Below are 24846 nucleotides of genomic sequence, written 5' to 3' on the forward strand. Positions count from 1 at the left end.
TGGTTTAGTAATTGGTTTACAAAATTTTCTGATATGCAATTTGTTTGTCTTATCCTACAGCATGGACTACTTTCAGCGACAAATTAAGGGCCTATAGCGACGACATAGTGAGGAAAGTTTCGTTGGTAAAATCCTTCTGCGGCAGAACTTCACTATAAAGGGGCGTTTTGTGTATATTTTGATGAGAGATCGCGAGTGGCATACTAGGAAGATGAAACACATGAAAGACAAAATGTAGCTTACAAAAATGGACAAGCCGACACGCATCGCCCTCGTTCTATACACGATCCTCGAGTATACATTGTACTTGTAATAATACCCAGGTTACAAAAAATGGGTAAAGAAGCCTCTATGATTTGATCTTTGTGCATCCGCATTTCTGTGATTGAAAGGTGGCATGAATACGTCTGTAGGCATCCCAAACATATGGATTTTCTCTACCTCTCCACTCAAGTAGCGGAAAACAAAATATCGCCTCGGAAAAGAACCAAATTTTCAGCCACTTACCGTGTCCTCACCGTCTTCACTATCATCGCTGCAATTCCCAGATGTAATAAGCAGTTCAAACCAATGACTAAAACCAGAGCACGGACTAGTAAAATCCATCATCGTATAATTATTTTCTTTTATATCTCATATATTATTATATCTTGAAGTATTGTATGTACCTATTTTCGGGAAGCTTTGACAAACACATTTTTCCAGAAACGGTTACAGCTGCAACCTTTTTGCAGAAACACCGTGATAGTTGCAGTAAAACAGTGCAAGTTAAGCAGAAAAAAGTACCCTTTGACAATTGGAAAGCATGCAGAGCACATCTTTCTGCTGCGAGTCTCGCGGGAGTACTTCCATCTTTCAAGCATTCAGCAAGAGCCGGTACAATAATATTGATACGAGCCAAAATAACCGAAGCATTTTCCTGTAATACAATTTACCGTGCATAAATTAAGGATGCGCAGTTCCATAATTTCAACATGAAATTCCAAAAGCACATACCTTAGAAACTCGTTTTATAGCAGATAATGCCTTTCTTCTAACTTCACTAGAATCATTGCGCAAAGCTGACACTAAGGATGATATAATTTCCAAATGAAGTGACGTATTAGAAGGATCACTTCGGAGCTTATGAATCATAAGTCTCCCAAATGCCTTGGTTGAAGTTTCACGCAGTGGGAACTGTTTGAAGAAAAGAATCACTACTTTGTAAAGCATAAATCAATAAAATAAAATAAAAAATAAACGCAAATATCAAGATTAAATACCTTCTCATCAATCAAGGTGCCCTTAAGCCGGTCCAAGATAGACGGAAACTCTGGAGACAAACAAATAGTGGAAGGGTTGTGCCTGAGCATGGATGATATTGTGAGTACATAGCCATGCCTGGCAGACAAGCTAAGAGATGGTGGAAAATCAGAGAGTTCCTGAAGCAGCTCAGTGAGTTGATCATCTTCTAGGTACTGAATATCAGTAGTGAAAAGTTAGGTCAACAATAAAGAAAACCATTTTAAAAGAGAGCGGGTACAGAATCTTGAACTTCAAGATTAAGTCAAAAATCAATCTAGAATCCGTAATTGCTAAAATCCAGAATTATCCATGACATACCTGGGATGTGATCCCCAAAATGCTTGCAGCAGATATCCGAACCTGGTCATCTTCATGATGAATCAAGTCCCTAAGTTGCAAGTAGAGACGAGTTCTAACAGCACTGCTCACACTTTTTCCGGCATGCTTTAGGACACCTTCAAGAGCAGACAAACTTGCCTCCCGAACCCCACTATCCAGAGCCTGACAGTGAAATGAGATATTTGTTCAATCAAGATTTGAAATTTAAGTACAAGAAAGAAGATCCTAACTAACAATTACCTGCAAACTGGATAGGACGTCTCCAACTAAAGGGTCGACCCGGGTACTGAGAGCACTAAGCTTTCCGAGTGCAAGGGCAGCACTTGAACGAACGATTCTGCACTTGAAAAGTATCTAATGAGCAGAATATATGGAGAAAACAAGCTGAACTACTTGTGCCCACTGTAGAAATATATGAAATTTGAAACACAAGCAGTTGAACTGAAACCATTATGATTATAGCTATTTTCACATCCGGGCCATTAGCTGAGACATCACTACCAAGACACGCACCATTTAAAGGACAACCCAAACCAAGTACCCGTGAACCAAAAAGCACATTAGCAAAACATTACTAGATGATTGTACTATAAGCCAACCTTGTGCTATCCTGTAGACACTTTACAAATGTTGTCTGAAGCTGAGGAAGAAAAGGTTTCAGCACCATTCCACCCTTTCTTATCATGATTGTCAAGGTAGATAAAATAGCACTCTTCACTTGCCAAGGGAACCGGTCACCTATTATCTGGATAAGAGGCCTGCAGTTGCAATCCAATAGTAGCCAGTCAGATTTATGGAAAGTTAGCATCCCACATATATCAGTCTCAGTTACATTACAATACTGGCCTAGGTCATTAAAGCCAAACAATGTTAACTGAATCTACAATTTACGAAGCTAGTAATACAATAAAGACCATGAATATTTCAAAAGTTTGCCTCCCAGAGATTATTTCCTCAGGTAAAGACTCAAGTTATTTCCTCAGGTAAAGACTCAAGTTCTTTCATACAAGGTAAAATTACAATGTGTTTGATTACTGAGGAGCCCAATGTCCAGAGACAAAGAAAAATTGATTGTAAATATTAATATAAACACGCATTTCATTATTTTTACAGCCTCTACAAAACTTGAGTAATAAGCAAACAAAATCATTCCATTAATCAAGACATCAAGACACAATTTTATACATTGACATCAATGAGGTCAAGATGAGACATCAAATTTAGGGAACAAAGTTTATCTACCATTCTTTAATCATACGTACCCTGTGATTGGGACGACAAACTCTTTCAGTGCCTGTTCACTAGTCACTTCGATCAGTTCACCGAGACCCAATGCTGCTTGCTCTCTTAGTTCAGCAGATCCACTTGTTAAACCCTAAAGGCAGTACAGGTAATAGCTTAAAATGACATGCCCAAAAAGCAATGTGAAGCTTCTTTTTCTTTTGCAGTACGATAGAAACACAACTTTATCACAACAAGAGCAAACAAAACAAGCACAATGGACTAGAAGTCCATAACTGCTGAAACAACAGCTGGACCAAAGCCCATGAAGCAGCCTCTCAAGGATTCTCCCTTTTACTTCCACAATTAAAATATAGAAATGAAGTGCATTTCCAAACCATTACAAACTAGCTCTAATGATGTACTGTTGGTAACATACAACAAGACAATAATTTACCGCCTTTCATTTGACTTGAGCATCCAAGGAAAAGAATAGCAAACATACTTGGTGAAATATTGGAAGCAATGGTTGAAGTGCTTTTGGTAAACAAAACCCAGGTATGACAATTGGCCCTCCCTGCAAGGTCATAAACACAACATGTTCCAGTTAATAGGCTAGGCCATTCACGGGAAAACATATAGAATACACAACATATGGAATTAATTTTAAACAAGAAGCACCCACAAGGACATTGTTATTTCAAATATCAATAAAGGATTATAAAAAAGTAATTTGAGAAAGAAATACATACGTAAGTGGCAGCTGGACCAGCTTGGGTAAGATGTGGGGCAAAACAGCAGAAATCCTGACACTAAAACAAAAAATACAGCAACTTAGCACACCAAAAGTTCTTCGAGTAAGAGAGGGCTAATGAGAGACGTAAAATGTAAGTGGATATTTCACCTTAAGATTTGTTTGAGGCCATCAAGAGCAGTATCAGAAGTTTGATCATCCTCCAAAGCACGCAAAAGAGTGGGAACAATTTCATCGATTGCTTGCATTCCAGCATTCTACATTGTGACTCATATTTTAACTTTATTCAAAGATGACCGTCTTAAAATCAAAATATATAATAAACTAGACAACGAACCTTAAAGAGTGTTAAATGCTAGCCCAGCAGCCTCAGGAACCTCGGGCATGCTGTTAACAATTAAAATGTAAGGCCGCATTTTGAAGGAAAGAAAAATAATTCTAGACAAAGATTTGGAAATTCATAAATATCATAAGAGAAGACAAAACCTGTCCGAAAGAGCGGTTCGAATGGTTGGCATGAGCTCATCCATGAAACTCAACAACTGATTTTTACCAGCACCGGCCATTACTTCACTCAGACCAATGCATACTCCCTGATATCACAAGAGAGTTAGAAATCTGTTAGCACACGAATCAAACTGATGCACTGGTTGGGCACTAACCCAAATGATACTTTAGTCTCTATGTGCTTAGACAACTACAAAAATACATCCATGTTCAATTCCAAAACAAACCCCTTTTCAGGGGTGAGACTAAATGATAATGGGAATGCTCAGTAAATAACACAGTTGCAGCATCATAACAAACAAAATAAAAAAGGAACTCTCACTTGTCTTTTGCCGACGTCAGAGTCCTTTAGCCCTTGGGATAAAATTGGGATGATCCATGGAAGTACTCTTTCACCAAGTTTCCTGACAAGCTCACCCAGTGATCGCCCAGCAACCTGCCGCCTTTCAGAGGACGATGAAGCAAGAGAGGCAATTAGAGTATTCATTAAAACTGGCATTATTTCCTTTAGAGTCTTTGGAGTATTTGCCACAATAGTTTTCCATACATGCAGAGCAGCCTGAAAAAAGGTAATTTTAACTTAAAAGTTAGGTATGCTCCGAAAATAAAACAAAAGATTGAACCCGTGCTAAACTCTCCCTACCTGACGAACTGATAAGCTGACATCTGTTCGAACCGTATATAATGCAGCAAGACCTTCATCACGCTTTTGCCTTCCCAAAACCTCAATGATAGCCCGACCCTGTGCTTCAGTACTAGCACCTTCATCATCACTGCCACCCTCAAGTAAAGCTTTCCCAGAAGTTCCAGCAACCTGGATTTGAAGAGATTATCTCAGCAACCAAAGACTTAGAAACTTCACACACACACACACACAAAAGGGAAACAGGGTGAAGACTTAATTACCCTAAATAAGAGATCACCCAATAATTCCACAGAGCTTTGCCGAATCCGTCAACTATCGTTAAAGATACCATCTTCAACAACAGGAAGGAGCAAAGGTAAAGACCTGGACGTAAAAGAAAAACAGAAAAACAAAATGAAACCCATCAGATGAAACCATCATGACAACATTATACGTCAGGGAAGCATCCCAAATTATGGAACATCCCACTCAAGTATGAGCACTCAGCCCAGAATGCAATATGAATGACCATTTATAATCCAATTATTCCCAAAAGGGTAAGATATTCAATGTTGCACAACATCTAGACTTGGGAATGATAATTAAATTGAGCACAATTTGGTAAAATTTCCTAAGAAAAGTTCATTTTTGGTTGCCATCAAGGTCATTAAAGAGCAAAGTAGCTTTAACTGGCAAAACCCATGGCACTGTCCAACAACCACAAGATTGAACCCCCACCTTCACCAGGATTAGATGTTCACTGGACAAGAGAGATCAACCTCCTGTCTTGTAGCATATAGGTTCAATGGGCCTCCAATGGACCACAATTACCTTGTTATTCAATACTTTTCTAGACTAGAACAAATATCCAAGACTCTGACAAACAATTCATTAGAGAGCTATCACAATGATCAACCAGGGAAGTGCTTACGTTGTTGCGTAATGCTCAACCAGGATATGCCCAGCACCTAGTGCTGCTTCACGTACACTCATTTTCATCGGCAAGACCTGTAAGAGTATAAGCTCCCATTAAGTTTAAATAGAGCACCAGAGTCCTATTGTGATATATGATACCATATTTTACAGAATACCAAAACTCCACACACTGTACTTACCATCTAAAATAGCAGGCAGCACCTGCTGTAAATAGTTCTGGAATTGGACGCCCAATGACCTTGGTAAATACTACAATCAATTCCCAAACAATACATGACCATTAAACAGAGCTGGTAAAACAAATACTTGCAGTAGTGGTTAGAATGTTTAAAACATACTGTCTTCACCTTAAATAATGTTAAATATCCATCACGGACAGACGCTTTTTGATGAGAACAGTTTCGGATAATATCAGGAAGTGCAAGCTCAAAGTACTCAGTTCCAAGTGCAGCTAACACCTGGATTGGATCAAATGTCTCTCAGCAAAGCAAGGAAATAATTATAGCAGGTATATACGGAAAAAATAAATACACGTCTGCATAAAGAATCATCATTGTCAAATGCCCACCATATTGACACTATGGATAACATGTTTTCCAGCTTACAAGTATATATATACTGTGACCTATTTTTTTTATTTAAGTTTCAATAAGGATATTTCCGCTAAATACCTTGAAAGTAAAATGGGCGGAGAGTCATTTAATTATCAGATAAAAATAAAGCATACATTGGATGAAATAAATGGACTAAGTTATGACATTATAATTCACAGCATAAATAATTGGCTTCTAATCATTAACATTACAGTGAAAGCATTATCTAAAACTTACTGGGATTTGAGTGAAAGGAAACCAATGAACATTTAAGTTACCAAGCAGTGCAAAAGAACTCACTCTTACTTTCAATATACAAAAAGCTACAATCAAAGTATAGCATATTTCTAATAAATGTAATACCAGATATAAATATGACCATGTTCCCAGCTTTTCGAGCATGCAATTATATTTCCCTTTTCAAAGTAACAATTAATATGATATGCAACAGAAGTTTAATCATGCTCAGACAAAAAAATAAAGAAAGAATTTCTTAGTTTAAAGAGTAATACTGACCTCGCTCAACCCTTGAGCTGCTCCAGAGCACTCAACATTACTATTATCAGATTTAAGTGTATCAAACAACCAGGGAACGAGATCTGGGAAATGATCTTCGGCCATTCCCCTTATAAGGGATCCAAGGGCCCTTGCTGCAACTGACGGAACTTCTGGTATTGGATCCACAAGAAACTAGTTTTGGGGCATACAAGTACTTAGAAAACAGTTATATAGAAGAGTCAAACATACCACTCTTGAAAAATGGTACCTTTTTCACTTCAGGAAGAAGTAAGCCAATATATGGAATCATATCCTTAGGTTCAGTAACCAATGAGCACATGTTGCCAACTATTTGTGCTGCTTTCTTTTTAGTCTCAGCACTCCTTTCCCGTAGCCCTCTATGTACTATTGGCACCAACAGTGCCAGTGAAGGAGCATCAATTGTATTAATAAAAGTGGTCTGCAAAGAATTCAAAACGTTCAAATAAATAAATGAGGGAAACAAAGTTAAAATAAAGTAGCAGAGTTCACCATTCAAATCCTTACCTGTAAGAGAATATCAAGAGAGTACTTTGTATGGTCATTTGGATCTGAAAGACCCAGTAGAAGAGTAGGAACAAGGGAAGCTATTTCAGGATTCTTTATTACACTCCCAACCTAAAAATAGAACAAAAACAAAATGCATTAACAATGATTATAAAGTATAAATAGGTAACTCATTGCAAAATTTAAAAACCTGTTGAACTGCCGTTTGTCCTGCTGACTGGACTTTAGGATGTGTATCTGTTAAACCTGCAAGTGCAATAAAAAGGTTAAGAATAAAGTATACGACAACAATACACATATTCTAAAAGTGCCACATAAACTCATGTCCATATAAAGACAAACCTCAGTCAATTTTGGAACAATCTTCGGGAGACACTGAGACAGCTGTTGAGGAGCACAATAGGCCATAGCCCCAAGCAGCAGGACACTACTTTGTTTTGTTCGCCAAGCTTTATCTTCAAGACCCTATCAAAATAATGTATTTATACATTATGGTCAGAGACTAAAATGACAAATTTGACGATTAAGAAAATTTCCCAATAAGTTTATAAATAAATGGGTAAGGTATAAGATAATTACCTTCAAAAGAGATGGAAGAACCAGTTTAACTCCTTGAGCACTGAGTTGAGACATCATTGCACGAGCTGAACACTCAGCACCTTCTAGAACTGCAACAACTTGATCCGAGAATGAAACCAACAGTAGTGGCAACATTTTAATTACATACCTGCATCAGAAAGATGACAGGAGGACAGATAGAGGGAGAGTTCAGGTGAATATTAAAGTCCATAAAGAAAACTTCCTTGATCATAACCTATCACTTACGGTTCAAATAGTCTTCCGAGTGATTCACAGAGACACTCAAATCCGAGCAAAGCTCCTTCACGACATTTGGCTGAATTCCTGTAATGGAAAGGAAATACAAAAATGAAAAGCTGCATCTCCAAAATAATAACAAAATAGAAACAATAAAATGCATAAGAAACAAAAGTTTTGAGGAATCTAGCAATCTTGCAACAATAAATGACTCATAATGCCAAGACCCTTCTATTCTAGAAGTTGCAACACAAGTTTCAAAAGATTCATAACCGATGAGAAGAGGAGTGAAAACTCCACAACCTCAGAATCAACAATTATTTGTCCCCACAGAATATACTAGCCTAAAAGTAGTCCAACGACACAGTGATGATATCTATCAATCATTCAATGACTAATTAGTATATGTTTGGAAACATCACTATACAAAACTCACAAAATATAATTGTCTACAACATATATAGAAATGCCGGTCAACTTCTTAAACCAGGGTTAGAAATCCAACCTATCTACAAGTCCTTCTTGTAGTCGAGCTACAATCCCATATTTCTTCAAGCAAGAAATACCAAATCCCTTGACCACTCCAGCAAGCCCAAAAGCAGCTCCACGGCGTTCCCCATATTTGTCACTCTTCATCAGTTTATTCAAAAGCCTCGAGACAAGAGCTGGTCCATCATCCTTGTACAGAGAAAAGAATAGGATTAGCTTTCCTCTTAACGTCAATACTGTATCTATCAACATAAACAATGTCATAAGACAATGGAAAAAACAAAACTTGATCAAAGAGGAAAACTATTGTAGATACACTTGAGTCGTGTCATACTTGCTTTGACTGCATCAGTGGACACAGGCATGCAGATTCAGCCCGTTGAACAGCTTCTGATGGAGTCTTTAGCACATCCAACAACTTCTCGACAACAACATGAACTTTTGGATCATCCTGTTCCAGAGTACAGACAAACGCTAAACTGTGAATTCCAGAAAGCCGTGGTCACTGGTTATCTCACAAAAGAAAAAGGAAGGGAAGGGATGAAATAAAAAAAAAAGAAACAGTAAAGACAGCACCTTTGCCAAATGTTTGGCATGGAAACAACAGTTCCAGCCATTTAACACAAAAACAGACATGACCTGAAATAAAAACTCCAATAATTTTGCAACCATCACTAGTTAGGAAATGAGAAAAACCTTTTTGTTCAAGTAGTTCTCAAAGATGGGAAATAGCAAGGAAACATTATCCCTGCCATGCTTATCAATAATCATAAAACCAGCATTGATCATTCTTCCCCTAACATCGGCATTAGGATCACCCTGCATATTGAGAAGCAATGGCAAACTGATTAAAGTCAACCATGTCTCCTTTCTGACAAGGACTATACAATATCTCTTTTCAATTGAATGCATTGTTCATGCTTTTGAAACAACGGTGATGTAAATCTTACCAGTGCTGTTGAAATAAGAAATGTCATAACAACAGGAAGGTCTTTTGTTCTGAGTACATCAGCAGAAGAATGTAATGCCAAGGCTACACCTTGTCGACCCAGCCAACCAGCATCAACATTCTCCTCAGTCAAACCAGCATCATGGATATACAGAGAAAATAAAGTAGAAAGAGACTCCTGCATTACAGAAATTATTATAACATTACTACTTGAGAGACAGGTATAAGAAGGTCAATGCAGGTTTGATAGTTCAAAGTCAGACAAACCTGTATAGAATCGGGACATTCATCCAAAGCAGCTGCTAATGCCTCCGCAGCAGCAAAATGGACATTATAATTGATATGGGAAAGTGCTTTGAAAAGGCCTGAATGGTCAGTCCCAAAGTCATGCCCATACCGATCCCATAAATCCTCTGCTGCTTCTGCAACAGACTAAAGCAAAAGCATAAAGAAAACAAATGAGACCAGAAACATGTTCACATGGCAATAGAATATTTTATATTAGTGAAGGAGAAAAGTTTATAACTGTAAACTAAAATACAGATAAATCTCCATCTTAAACTTTGGCCATAAGATGGGACCCTTATCCATTAGTCAACATATACACTCTTAACTTTTGAAAAAGAATTGGTACACCAAACCTTTTCTGGGTCATGTAAAGCAACCCAAATGCCTGTAGCGACTTCAACATTCTGAGGAAGAGACCAACTGGCAACAGCAGGAATACATTTGACAGCACTAAGGCAGGCCATTCTAACATGAACATCTTTTGCATAAACCCCGTACAGAGCCTGAAGAGAGACATCATGAAGGATGAGTATCATCAACGCACATCAAAGAAAAAAATTAAAGTAAAAATAGAAATAACATACTGCTGCCACTTCATCTGGTCGCAGGCCCAAACACAACTCGTTCAACGCAGGTCCAACAGAGGCTTGATAAGCTGGAACAACACCAAGAGCATGATAAAGAACCTGTAAAAAGAAGTGAATTAGAGAAGAAAAACAAATAAGGATACTATGAAATTACTGGAAAAGGAGAATTTTTGCTGAAGGAAAATTCCGTAACTGAAATCATTCGAACCCTTGGAAGGGGTAATAGGGGGTCCATGTGCAGATACAGAATCTGAAGCACATCACTGTGAAGTCCCGTCTTCTTAGAGCATAACAGAATTCGCTCCAGTATCTGACAACATAAACATCAAAAGGGATTAGCCAGAGAGAAGCACAGTATTGTTGAATCAGTTAAATGGGAAAGCAGGAAAACTTACAGGGAACACAACGGTAAAAGAATCTACAGGAAGAGGTCCTGATTTACAAGATACAGAAAGGCCATTAATTATTCGCTCAAAAAGACTCAAAGATGGTCTTTCATTGGCTTCCCCTTCACCAACCGATGAAACCATATCCAACACAAGACGAACTTCTTCAGTCCCAACTAAGCGCAAAGCCGTAGCAATGTCAAGAGCCCAATTACAAAGAGGTGGAGCAGTACATCTAGAGAGTTTCACCACAGTTTCATATGCCACGTCACTGACTATCGGTGACCTTAGCAATGGATCAACATAGTTAACCTGATATTAGATAACAGGTCAAAAACCTATTAACACAATATATTACACACATAATTCAGGTCTGAAATATGTTAACAAAGTTCATAACAAATGGAAAATAAAGGGATATAGGCAATAAAATAAGAGACGGAAGCAGAAATAAATCATCAAATTCCTGACATTATAAAATGTTTCCTATTGACAATATTAAGGAAGGCCGAAGATCATACACCACTGAGATAGGAGCAAATCAGCAAGCCCAATTATATTCTATGAAAAGTAGAAACAAAAGGATATTTCAATGAACTACTTAAAGACTAACAAAGATTTCACATATTCTGGCTCTTAGAAGCATACCAAGGAAGGAATCTGACTGTGCGCGAAAATAGGATTAGCAATTGCCATTTCCCCAAGAGCTGCAAGTATGGAAGACAGATTTGTCTGTATTTCTCGGACCTTCTCACGTATGGATGCCTCCTCCCTAAGTTGTACCTCACGCGCTTCCTCCTTTGCAGTCTTTCCTTTATCTGGCAAATCGAAATATTGTAACGCTACTGAATAAATAAATAAAATAAAAACATAAAAAAAAAATTCCAGTTAAAAAACAGAGGCAACAACAATTCACCAGGTTTCTTTGCAGACTTCCCAGTTTCCCTTTTACCCACAGAATTATTGGTTTGCTCAGCTTTTGCAGAATGATTAGAACCACCATGGTCCTGTGAATAAATACAAATGCGACACCATAAAAATTAAGAGTTACTTTCGAAAAAAAGTAGACATGAATAAATAAAAGAAACTGTTTGGTACCATGTCATCTAGGTCTTCATACATCCGAAAACGGCCCTTTGCTTGTTTCATGTTCGTAGCAGCGACAGACTCTGCAATGTAGACACCTTGCTCACTGGAAAGCAAGCCTTCAGGGGTATGAAAAATCTGAAACATTACAAGTGGAAACAAATTTGACATAGTTTAAGTAAATTACGAAGTGTAACTTGACATAGTTTAAGTAAATTGACTAAACTACAAAACAAAGTAAATTGACATAGTTTAAGTAAATTACAAAGTGTAACACAGTAGATGTTAGTAAAAGTTGGTGAAATTACTAACTTAAAAGCCGATGGACAATAAGAAACCAAAAAAATTCTAACAAAAAGAAAAAAAAAATGGAGCAGAGTTATCAGGCAAGGTCAACGACCAAGTTACTGACATTTTACCAAGACCCAAAATATGCATAATTGCCCAACATATCATGCAAAACAAAGCCTAATAGCAAATACAACAAATACAACCCTATATTTGCAAACATCTACAACAAAGAAGGACATCTAGAACAGAGGAGAACATGAAGGCACCAATAAATAAAGGTTTCGCTAGTGTTGTTTATTTCAGTTTCACTGGTCTGGTTAGGTTAGCTTCAATGATTAAGACATAATACAAGGAAGGTATTAGAGGAGTGGTTTTGTGGCTTAACAGTTAACACTTGGTGAATCTCATTGATAAGTTAAAACAATATCTGAGTTTAGGCATCTGACCCAAAAAAATCAAAGGATGAAATTCGGTATCATGAATTGATGCAAGATATACAATAACAGAAGTGGAATTTTTATAGTTTCAACATGCACCGTCACGTGTGTATGGACAAAGCTCAACTCATGAGAAGATCTCTCCTGGTCATAACAAGAAGAAAAACCCGTGTAATTTGCTCATTGCATAGAAATTGAATAAACAAACATTACAATTCAGAACACATGAAACCATCTAACTTGTCAAAATGGATTTTGTTTCTTACTAAATTAATAAACTTCTGAACCCAATGCACATCAAGAATTATATAACTGCTGGAATATCAGGATAAATGCCTGAAGAACTTACCCGAATATCATTCTCTGAAAGTGTATCATGTGAAAAACGATATGGAAGATTTTTCAGGTGCTGCCAAAGAGAATGAGTTCAAGTAAGAATTCATTAACATGATCTTGGTGAACCAAACACATTAACATCCATCAAAACGACATATATAGGCAATAAACCTTTTCAAACTCCATATAGGTTTCTCCAGGTGCAAAAGACATCAAACTGAATAACGAGGAAACTGCTGCTTGCTGTTCATACGGATTAGTGCTGGACAACAACATTGGTACCAGTAGTCCCTGCGGATGATAGCCACTAAGGGTTTAGTCACAAACTTCAAGACAAAAATACAACCTTGAGATGTTGTGAATCGATAAAACACCTATCTATACTTAGCCAATGACCTAAACAAGACTAAGCTATACTTTAGAAAAACCTAACGGGAGAAATTTTACAAAACAGACTTCAGAAGTTCTTGGATGATAGTCCTATTTACGCTAAACAACACTGAACTAGCCTATTAGTTTGCATAGTGCAATGTGTCGCAGTTTTAGGGATGAGTAGTTTAGTTGGAAAGGAAAAAACCAACTTTTGGGAGTAAAGGAAGGCAGACAATGGACTACTTAGGACGACACACTTACAGGTTGGTTTCTATCAGGACCATATCAAAATCCCAAACCATTTCGATTAACAGATATTTGTAATTTAAAGGCATGCTAAATATATATATGGTTCTAAGACTTATAATGGTTGGCGACCTGGCATCCACCCTGTGAAAGGTAAAAGTACTTTAGCAGTCTACTGATCTCTCTTTGCTTTAAACAGATGGTATTACCACCTACCAACAAACAATATTACATTTTAACAAATAAATTATCTATCTCATGATTCGTAATGAAAGAAGATTAAATCCATCAACTAAAATAAACAAAAAAAACTCCAAAAGAACTTGTTGGTTTACCTTGAACAAATTCTCCACATCAGCCAAAATGTTGCTAATGATGTCAAAACCACATGCATGCATACATCTTTGAAGCCTCTGAACACCAAAAGAACCAAACCAATCAGCTCAAAAATGCGATGGGAAATTTCACTATGCCACAATAGATGAAAATTAGCATAGGAAGGCACACAACTCTATATTAACAGATATTTTTTACCAGTAAAAGAGGGAAAGAAAACCTAACTCTCATGACTTATTGTCAAAACATAGGCAAAAACTCAATGGATGCAGTTCCCAAATAAGTTTTAAAAACTTTATGAGCCTTGCATGGAAGAGAAGTAATCTTCAAGTACTTGGTTTTCTTAATTGACATGTTTTCAGCAGGAGTGTTGGTTGACATGTACCTCGCCATCCAAGACATACTTGCTTCTTAAATCTGTTCTCGTCTTTTCATTTCAATTTTTTATTTTTTTTTAAAAGAGGAAGAAACAATTGTCTTATTATTTTTTTTGGGTCAAGATTATATTATATGAGATGGGGACTTTCAGATTAAAAATGAGAAACAGAAAAACCTGCTAAACCAAGTAACATAATGAAAATCACTTTTTTTTTCAAATAACAAAAGACCAAGAGAAAGATTTACCTTCCAAACTGCATCTCTCCTTGCAGTTCCAACCAAGTATGGATGATGAGCACAGAACAAAACTCGTGTCGCTGCACTTGGAGCTGCAGGTAGAGCTACTGATGATATGACAATTAAAGCCTTCACTAAAACCTCAACCGACGGGAGGAATGGTACTTGAGTGTCCAATGAATTATCTGTTTCACTATAATAGATAGAAAATTAAATCCCGGCCACCATATCAGAGAGGATATGAGAAACTATGTGCAGAGATGGGTACTTAAATGGACAAATCAATACACTTAAACCACCACAAACACTTGTATTTAATATTGTTATTAATAGTATATTTAAATATGATTGAAAGGAAGAACCAACAGCATCAACTAAAGCTACAGAACCATAAGAACAACAAACCGAACTAAACAATGATGGTCAAGGTTCAAGATGCTTATTCTGCCTGCACCCACCCCAATGAGAAGAATTAAAAGGGATTAGTGGCATATATAAAAAAGAGTTGTACCTTAACTTTGAAAGACAAAGTTTCCCCGCAACTACAGACGTGAAATTCATGAATTCAACTAAAAGAGGTTCAGTCAATTGCGGAGCAGCAGAAACTATCCTTCTGGTTGCGTCATAATTTATTCTTCGAACTTCCCAGCATGGGTGGCATATGAAAAAGATCATTAACTGCAACACATTGATAATTACTCATAACGAAACAAAATTCTTTCCAGAGAAAACAAAGCAGTGTCACTTGCTCATTTACCTGTGAAATTAATCTGACTGAAAAAGAGTCCTGTACCCTGCCAAGTTGAAGGAAAAAAAAATGCCAAATAAAAGATCATAACAAATTTTCAACATAGGAAACTAATGAGTCGTATATTGCAATGTGAATTAATAATAACCTCTGCAGATGTTCCACCAGCATCACTTCAAGCAGATCAACACATGCCATGCAATCCTCGGTCGACAATTTTGAAGCCTGTGGCACAATACAAACCCTATATCAGGGAATGACAAAAAATAGAAAAAAAAAAAATATATATATATATATATATATATATATATATATAGTTTCTGAAAACCAATGAGCCCTTGAATAACTACCATGGATATTGGTACAATTGAAGGCTCATTTTGAGATATCAAAGACCAGATCTTGTCCTTCACAACAATCTCCTCTGAGGGTAAACAGAGAAAAGTAAAGGGAAAAGGGATGGAAGAGGCATCATGTTCGGATATATAAATAAAAAAAATTTAAAAATTATATTGGTCAAAAAACACTCTATGAGAAAAATGCCAAAATAAAAGCCATACCTGCTTTGATGTCAATGGCAGCAATCTTCCCAACTAATAGCAAGGCATATATATACCATCCAAACGCCGAGCTGCTTTGGTAAAACCAGTTTTGACAGGTTGGATGAGAGGTTCAAGTAATGATGATATCTAGAGTAAAAAAAATTAAAATGTCACCAAAGGATGAAAGAAATAGCTTGGTCAAGATCAAGTGAACCAAAGCACACCCAAATACAACTTAATCAACCAGCTAACCCGGAAAACAGCATCCGTATGGTTCGTAGACAACGAAGATGCCCTCTTCTGAGAGCTTCTTTCTCCTTAATACCAGAAGAGAATACAAGACTAAATTTGATTGAACAGCATCTGCGGATCTTGCTGCCCATGAACCCAGAGCTGACAAAATTGCAAGTTTCACCTCCTCATTTCCTGGAAATAAGAACATTGGTCAGCAATGAACACCCAAAACTTTGGCCACAAAGATTAAACATAAACAAAAATGAATAGGACAAGCAATTAGAAAGCTAAGTGACGATCTAAATCCAAAAAGGATAAAGTAAACACATTTTAATACCAAGAAAAAAAGTAGGAGAAAATTGTTGATAAAATAGTTTTAAAGACAAAATAATATAAGACTACAAGTTCATTTCTTACCATCATCCTTGTAACAAGTTAGAAGGAAACTGCATAAGGTTTGTGACAGGCTGTTAAGGTGTTTCCCATCTGGAGCATTAGTATGATTTACACATTTCTTGCAGTGTGTTGATCATGCCAATCCTCTGATATGGAAGTGTAAGTCTTCCCTCTGAGCCTGTTTAAATGGAAATGTTAATTAAAGATAACACCAGCAGACTTTAAAAACCAACTTAAACATAATGAAGAATATTTGAAACCGCTTAACAGTGTGCTCAAACAAGGAAATGTAAAGGAAATATGGTGGGGACTTGTCTTTTCCCTAATTTGAATATTAATCTGACTGGGCAGATATGGACTTACCTCCTAACCCCACTCTCTGTTCCTAATTAGTGAGAGAGGAAAGAGAGAAGTGAAACAAACTTCCACCAAATTTTAAAAAAGTCCCTTCCTTACCCATACACCTACAGAAGAAAAATAAGAAACTAAAAGGATACACTGATAAATTCATTAACAACGAGATTGTGTTCCCTTCAGTGAATAATTTCTTTCTCAGTCTATTCCCTCTTCATCACTACTTTCCCTTCTGTTCCATTCATTTCAAAACTTCCAAAGTAATAAAATAATCAGGAACCAACCTCCAATTACAGATTTGACAACATTGAACATTGCTTCTAAGGCATCTGGATTACTAGACTTTTGGCTCAAGCATCGTATAACTGCCAGTGCTACAACCCTTCTGCCTTCGTCCGCATGCCGAGCCTGAGGCAATACCACTGAAAATTTTTTGACGGCATACTTGCTTAAATCAAGGTTGACTGATTTCAACAGAATCCCAACCGACTCCAATACAATCTCAGGGTTCCGTTTCAGCATTTTAACAGCAGATGGAAGCACAATATTTTGAAAATCCATATGTTTAAAAAGTGGATGAAAAGCTTCACTTAGGCCCCTTGCTGGCTTTTCTCTTGCATTTAAGATTGCCTTGAGATATATATCCAAAAATGTTGGCTGTGAAAAGCAAAGGATGGGTTAAAAGCTTTGGCACATAATGCCACATGAATATGAACTTAAAGATAAATAGGGCTAGCCCCTTCAATACATGATCATGAAATACCAAATCTCTCACCTTGCATTGTTCAAACAAAGAATATGATTTGCTTGAGGTACTTGAGTACTCTAATAACAACCATATTAATTCAGAACTATCTTTGTATGGGATACGGGCATCTTTGAGTTCCTCTATATACATTTTGTAGATGTCCGGTGACTGAACATGAAACAAAAAATATGAAATGTTATGAGCAAAAAAAAAATGTGAAGTTTTGGAAGGATATTTATTCTTAAAGAGAAGGTTCAACGGGCTAAACCTGAGAAAATAAGTGACAAAATGTCTTCTTGCAAGCCCTTCGCTCATGGAAAGACCTTTGCATAACAAGATTAAGTAACAATGCCTGCACTGTGGCAACTCTACACATAGCATTCTTCGAGACTGTGGCAAACTCACTCTTACTCAATAGAAGGCATGACCACTGAAGAAGTCTATCACAGCCAACATGTGATTGCAGCCTCGCTTGTTTTTCCATGACCTGAACAAGGGCTGCCGCAAAACTTTTCATGAAGGAAACCTCTTGTAAACCTTTTGTAATGATGTCATCAACAGCTTTCCTTGACCCACGATCATCGTAAATGTACAATGTTTTAAATATTATATCTATCAACGGCAATACTGCCTCGGTACCTATTTCTGTAGAATTCAAAATGGCAAGTAACTTTAGAAATAGAATGTGCTTGGATAATCAGCTCATAGCAAAACCCCAAAGGATTATGCATTAAAGTAAGCTCACTCTAATCCCAGTACAAAATTATCTAGGTGCCCACTGCCCAGTATTGGAAAACGTTATGTGCATAACCAGTCACACAGGAGATCAGTATACAAAAAGATGGGGCGAAAAGCAAATAAATTTAACTTTTCATAATCAGAATTGACATAAAGAGTAAAACTTTCCATTTAGCATTCCTGTAAACTAATGTAAATACTTAAATCTTCTTCAGCTTCGTTATTCAAAATGAATTAACCACCTAATACATAATAATGTCCTCACTGCTCGAAGATATTCATCAGCTTTGTTAGTTTTCCACATCTGTATCTTTAGCTAATTCTGTAAAGCAAACACACATTTGCGTAAAAACACGGTAAATTTCATCAAGCAACAATTTTAACAAAACAAAACCGTGCAAGCACAGCCATTGCCTAACAAATTTACTCATTACACCAATAATTAACAATAGTACATTAGCTTCAACAGTTCACCAAAATCGAGTTTACTTCAAATTTCCACATACTAAATTCAATTAGCAATACGTTATTTTGGTGTTCTATTTTCCTTCACTACACACACATTTTATATATACACACACACATTTTATATATACACACACAAATTTCATGAATTTCACGTATGCATGCGAGGACGTAGGCAAGAAGTTTAAATTTTTCAGAAATGACTGGAATTACAGTGAAATTGAAATCGAGAACCAAGCTTATCACTAACCGGAGCCGCTGAGAACGGCGGGAATTTCATCACGGAAGATCCGAACCCGTTTCTTGGTGGAGTTGGTGGAGACCGACCCGGCGATGGAGAGGAGAGACCCGGTCGGAGTCGCCATCGGAAAACGGGCAGGGAGATCCGAATGGAGGATCCGGTTGGGAATGCAGAAGGTTTGTTCTTTGCGAGTTCAGTTGGTGTCGGGGTTTTAGCGGGTGTGTGATGAGAGGGTGGAACAGATGGTTTCGCTGATGTGAATGTCGTCAGAGTTGGAGGGAGTGACGTCAGAGTGGTTAATGGGCCACTTTGGGCTTGGATCGAATGAGGCTGTGGAGCCCATTTCAGAGAAACAGAGAAACTTTTGGAGGCTAAAAAGACGCTATTCGCTAAGGCCCGATACATGAATATTTTATTTTATTTTTATATGAACGATATTTGGGGTTTTTTTTTTTTTTTTTTTTTTTTTTTTTTTGTCAAGACCACGACTTGTCCCACATCCAAAGGGTGGGACTAATCTTCGCTTGAGGTTCGGTTTGCCTATGGTTACAAGGTGTAAATAATTTGTGCCCAAAAAGGATGAGTACAACGCCCATTCAAACAGCACTTCTCAGGCTAGGAAAGTTGTAAATAGTGTGGGACTAACAATTGTTTATAGTTTTTGACCAAACCCATGTCTGAAAAAAGGCGGAGTGATATAGACTTGTAGCTTAAGTAATTAAAAGAATTTATTCATATGGTCATGTACATGCAAAAGTTATACATCGAAGTTAAGCTATAAGCCCCAAAGATGCTAAGTTTATCCATTTTATCTTGGACAATATGTTATAAAACTCATTTCTCTTGATTCTCTCATATGAACTATTATTAGCGTAGATCCGTAGGACTATTGAGTTTTAGGCTATAATAACACTTAGAGTGACCAAAATAGTTTCAGTGTGTAAACAGAGATGGACATAGATCTCTGTACCGTATCTTCTAGATCATGGTGGTTCGACTCATTTCAAGGGGGTAGATGAGTTTGAGTCCCATCGTGGAGACTACTTGCCTTCCCAGTGTTTTCTTTGTACTAGATTTCACATCTTCAATGTTTTTTTATAGGGAAAAAAAATCATTATCGGATAAAACTAACACACATTCATTCTCAAACATAAAAGTAATAAAATAAAAAAATTGTTGTTTTTATTTTACAAAACAATTATTTCAGAATAGTTTTGCAAAATGTTGCTAAACGAGCCCTAACATCCGGCCCTAAATTTTTATATAATTTGCCGAAAACAAGAAGGAAGAGGAGAACCTTGGTAGCCCTAGAAATTGGGTGTGTAATGGCACTTATTATCAAATGAGTAGTGCTAAGTAGATCAATTTTTAGATCATATTTACAAACTATGTGATGTGTTATTAATAGAAAATAAGTACGTTAATCAACACTGAAGTAATAATCTAATCATCAACAACCACAACATAAGAGTTACAAAAAAAATATATGATTTAAATAGATGATTTTCCTTGCATTACCCTCAAATAGCCAACCTACATGCCCACTCAAAATCAAACTGAAAACCCAATATTCCATCAAATTTCTTTGGCTTTTTAGCTAAAATAGTGTCTGAGATTGACATAATTTCCCACTTTCATCCCTGACAATGAAAATCAATAGAGGAAGTCCATGAATTTGTCCACCGTAAATCATTTTGGTCATTCCATAAAAAACTTGTCAATATAAATTGTCTCGTGAACAACCACTGACCAACTTTTTAAGGGTACATTTGTGAAACTAACCCCTCCACTTATATTGACAGATTTTTCCCGGAACAAAATAATTTATGGTGGACAAATTTAAGGATCACTTCTATCTATTTTCAATATCAGAACTAAATAAGAAATTATGCAAATCTCATAAATCATTTTGGCTAAGAAGCCGATAGCTTTTATTAGTTGATTGAAGTGCAGCAGGCTGATGGCTTATCAAAGTTGCAATTCACATATCTCAGTAATAGTTTTCCCTATATCATTAAGGCTTTTTAGCTAAAATGGTCCCTGAGATTTGCATAACTCCTCACTTTAGTCCCTGAGATTTCAAATCAATAGAAGTGGTCCCTAAGATTGTCCATCATCCATCATTTTGGTAATTCCATTAAAAACTCCATTAAGTGTCCCAAAGCTCTTGGCCAGAAGTTTGGGTAATTTTCAAAACTTCGTAACTCAATCGTTTATTAACCAAATTCGACCGATAATAATCAAAATGAAGATAGAAAAGTGTAAAATAAGATTATACCCATTTGGAAGCCCATTGATTGCCGGAGTTGGTTGGAAAATAGTCTCAAAGTTGACTGGTCCGAGGGAAAACTGGAAAACTCACTGGAAACTGGGTAAATTTTAAACATTCATAACTTATTCAATACTCAACAAAATCAAGTGATTAAAAAATGAAAATCAAACTTTTTGACGATAATAAGAGAATGGTACCTTTTTCATTGGCTAAATCTACGTGGTTTAGCCGGAAAACGGCTCGAAAGTGGCTGTCTTGGTCTCGAGTTAGCCACTTTCGAGCTATTTTTCGGCCAAACCACGGCAATTTAGCCGTAGAAAAAGATACCATTCTTTTCGTCTCATTGAGAAGTATGATTTTTGTTTTTTTAATCACTTGATTTCATTAAGTATTGAAAACGTTATGAACGTTTATAGTTTACCCAGTTTCCGGCGAGTTTTCCAGTTTTCCTTTTGACTAGTCAACGTTGAGGCTATTTTCTGACCATATCTGGCAACCATTGGGCTTCCAAATAGGTATAATCTTATTCTATACTTTCCTATTTTCATTTTGATATATTATGAGTCGAATTTGGTTGATAAACAATTGAGTTACGAAGTTTTGAAAATTGCCCAAACTTCAGGCCCAGAGCTCCGGGACACTTAACGGAGTTTTTAATGGAATGACCAAAATGATGGATGGTGGACAATCTCAGGGACCACTTATATTGATTTAAAATCTCAGGGACCAAAGTGAGGAGTTATGCAAATCTCAGGGATCATTTTGGCTAAAAAGCCTATCATTAATTAATGTACAGCCAAATGTTTTCTTTTCTACTTAATTCTTGCGTGTTTAGTGTTAAAGCAACAATCATTTGCGCAACCCTAGTTAACTTGTTTTTCCTTTATGATCAAAATCCTCGACCAAAAACCTGAAGTCAAACACTTCTTTCCCAACTAAACATACTAAAAAGGCTAATTATGCAACTGCACGTACTCCAAATGTCCAATATCCTAGTAATAGGGTGTTGAGTTTCTACCAATGCGTTTTAGATTCGAAACTCTCTCCTTCTAAAATTATTGTAATAGTATCGAATTATTCCTCATCTCCTTAATAATAATATTTTTTCAAAGGCTAATTATTCAACTAGGCAATTGAATTTTTGACAACTTGGTGCAAACAGAAAACATTGTTTCCTTAACATGTCAAACAAAACCACAAAGAACTTGTGTAACTCAAGTGGTAAATAATGTTTAACCTCACACGCGAGATTTTGTGTTCAATAATCAAATCACCCTCCCCACTATTGCTTATATCTAGAAAAAGAAAGAACGTCACCAAGAACATAAATATGTTAGAGTATGAGTTAGATTGAGTAAGATTGTGATACTTGTCATAAGATTAAGAGTTGTGTTAGTTAGTTGAGATTGTTTGTATAGATAACAACTCTACTTGTATTACTTGCTCATTAAAAAATGTACAAAGCTACATATTATTCCTTCTTCTTCTTCTCTCTATACTAAAATTGTTTTTCCTTTTACATACATCAGGATCTTCATCTGATATAGGTTAACATGGTATCAGAGCCAGGTTAGTGGCTGAAAGATTCAGTCAAAAACCAAGGCTGGATTATGGGGAGACTTTTAGTCATGTAGTTAAACCAACTACAGTTAGACTTGTAGTGGCCTTTGCAGCGCATTTTGGTTGGAATCTGAGACAATTAGATGTCAAGAATGCATTTCTACATGGCATTCTTCAAGAAGAGGTATATATGGCTCAACCACCTAGGTTTGTGGATCCAAATCATTCTACATTGGTCTGCAAACTTCAAAAATCATTATATGGTTTAAAACAAGCTCACGGAGCTTGGAATGAGAGATTCACTACATTTCTACCTAAACTGGGGTTTAAGAACATACTCTGATTCCTCTCTCTTTGTGACACAAGTGGATTCTGCTATTGTGGTTCTTCTATTGTATGTTGATGATATTATCATTACAGGCAATGCAACTAGTGCAATTCAAGAATTTAGTCAAGCTCTCACAGCTGAATTTGAGATAAAGTACTTAGGTCCATTGCACTAATTTCTGGGTATTCAGATTTCAGGACCAAAAATGGTTTATTCTTGTCACAAACCAAATATGTGCAGGATCTATTGTCTAAAATAGAAATGGTTAAGTCCAAATCATGTGATACTCCTTGTTTACCTATAATAGATTGCTTGAAGATGATAGTCAGCCTTATAGGAATCCAACTTTGTACATAAGCATTGTTGGGGCATTGCAATATTTAACCTTTAGCAGACTTGATATTGCAACCTCTGTGCATTAGGTCTACAAGTTTATGCAAAATTCAATGGTTGCACACTTTACTGTTGTGAATAGAATTTTGAGATACTTAAAAGGTACTATGCACTTGGAAATTACCTACACCAGAGGAGATTTAAATTTAAAAGCATTCAATGATGTTGATTGGGCAGGAGATCCCAATGATAGAAGGTCAACCACTTGTTTGGTAGTGTTTCTTGGTTCTAATCCCATTTCCTGGTCTTCCAAGAAACAACAAACTGTTTCCAAGTCATCAACTGAAGCTGAGTATCATGCATTGTCAACCACTTCTACATAAATTGATTGGATTAAGCAGCTTCTTGTGTTTATGCAAGTTCCTGTAACTTCAGCTCCAATGTTATTTTGTGAAAACATGTCAGTTATTGCCCTCTCATTCAATCCAGTTCAACATAAAAAAACAAAGCATACTGAAATAGATGTGCACTTTATTAGGGAAAGAGTGGCCAAACAACGGTTATTTGTGCAGTTTGTATCTTCAAAAGAACAATTTGCAGATATACTTACCAAAGGGTTGAGTGCTCCTTTTTTTCAAACTCATTGTAACAATCTCATGCTTAGTTCATCAAAGCATGAAATTGAGGGGAATGTTAGAGTATGAGTTAGATTGTGACACTTGTCATAAAATTAGGAGTTGTGTTATTTAGTTAGTTGAGATTGGTTTGTATAAATAACAACTCTACCTTCTATTACTTGCTCAATAAGAATATATATACAAAGTTACATATTCTTCCTTCTTCTTCTCTGTACCGAAACTGTTCTTCCTTTTACATCAAGATCTTCATCTGATATAGGTTAACAAAATATACGTTCCCACGATCTAGCCATCAATTTAAGGAGTTACTGGAAAAGTTATCCCAAGAATATGAAGTACTGAAAACTGGCAAATAATATCAACAAATTTATTTTACAATATGAATTTATACTGCATCTTGGGATCTAGAAAATTAATTATTTACAACGATATGAATTTTATACTCTTACCTTTGTCCTTGTTGGGAATTTATGGGCCTGAAAAGATTGGTTTATAGTTATAGTGCTTTGGGAATCTGTGGAACCTGGCCAGTTGGCTGCTTGTGTAATTAAGCCATGCACGTGAAGGGTTTGTCGCAGAGGAAGCTGGGGACAATATTGTAGCAAATTTTATTTTATAATATATAGTATCACATAGAAGCTTACCAAATTATTCATGAATTTGTTTTCATTTACTCGGCTAAACAATTCTGTTATGACTTTCAAAAGTTTTT

The 24846-nt window shown here is 36.5% G+C and overlaps 1 pseudogene; it reads right to left on the minus strand.

The window, feature by feature from the left end:
* Positions 1-196: 196 nt before the first annotated feature.
* Positions 197-19227, minus strand: LOC108172539 (protein ILITYHIA-like; annotated as a pseudogene).
* Positions 19228-24846: the final 5619 nt, after the last annotated feature.

Source organism: Malus domestica, chromosome 04 (genome assembly GCF_042453785.1).
Source record: "Malus domestica chromosome 04, GDT2T_hap1".
Taxonomy (NCBI): domain Eukaryota; kingdom Viridiplantae; phylum Streptophyta; class Magnoliopsida; order Rosales; family Rosaceae; genus Malus; species Malus domestica.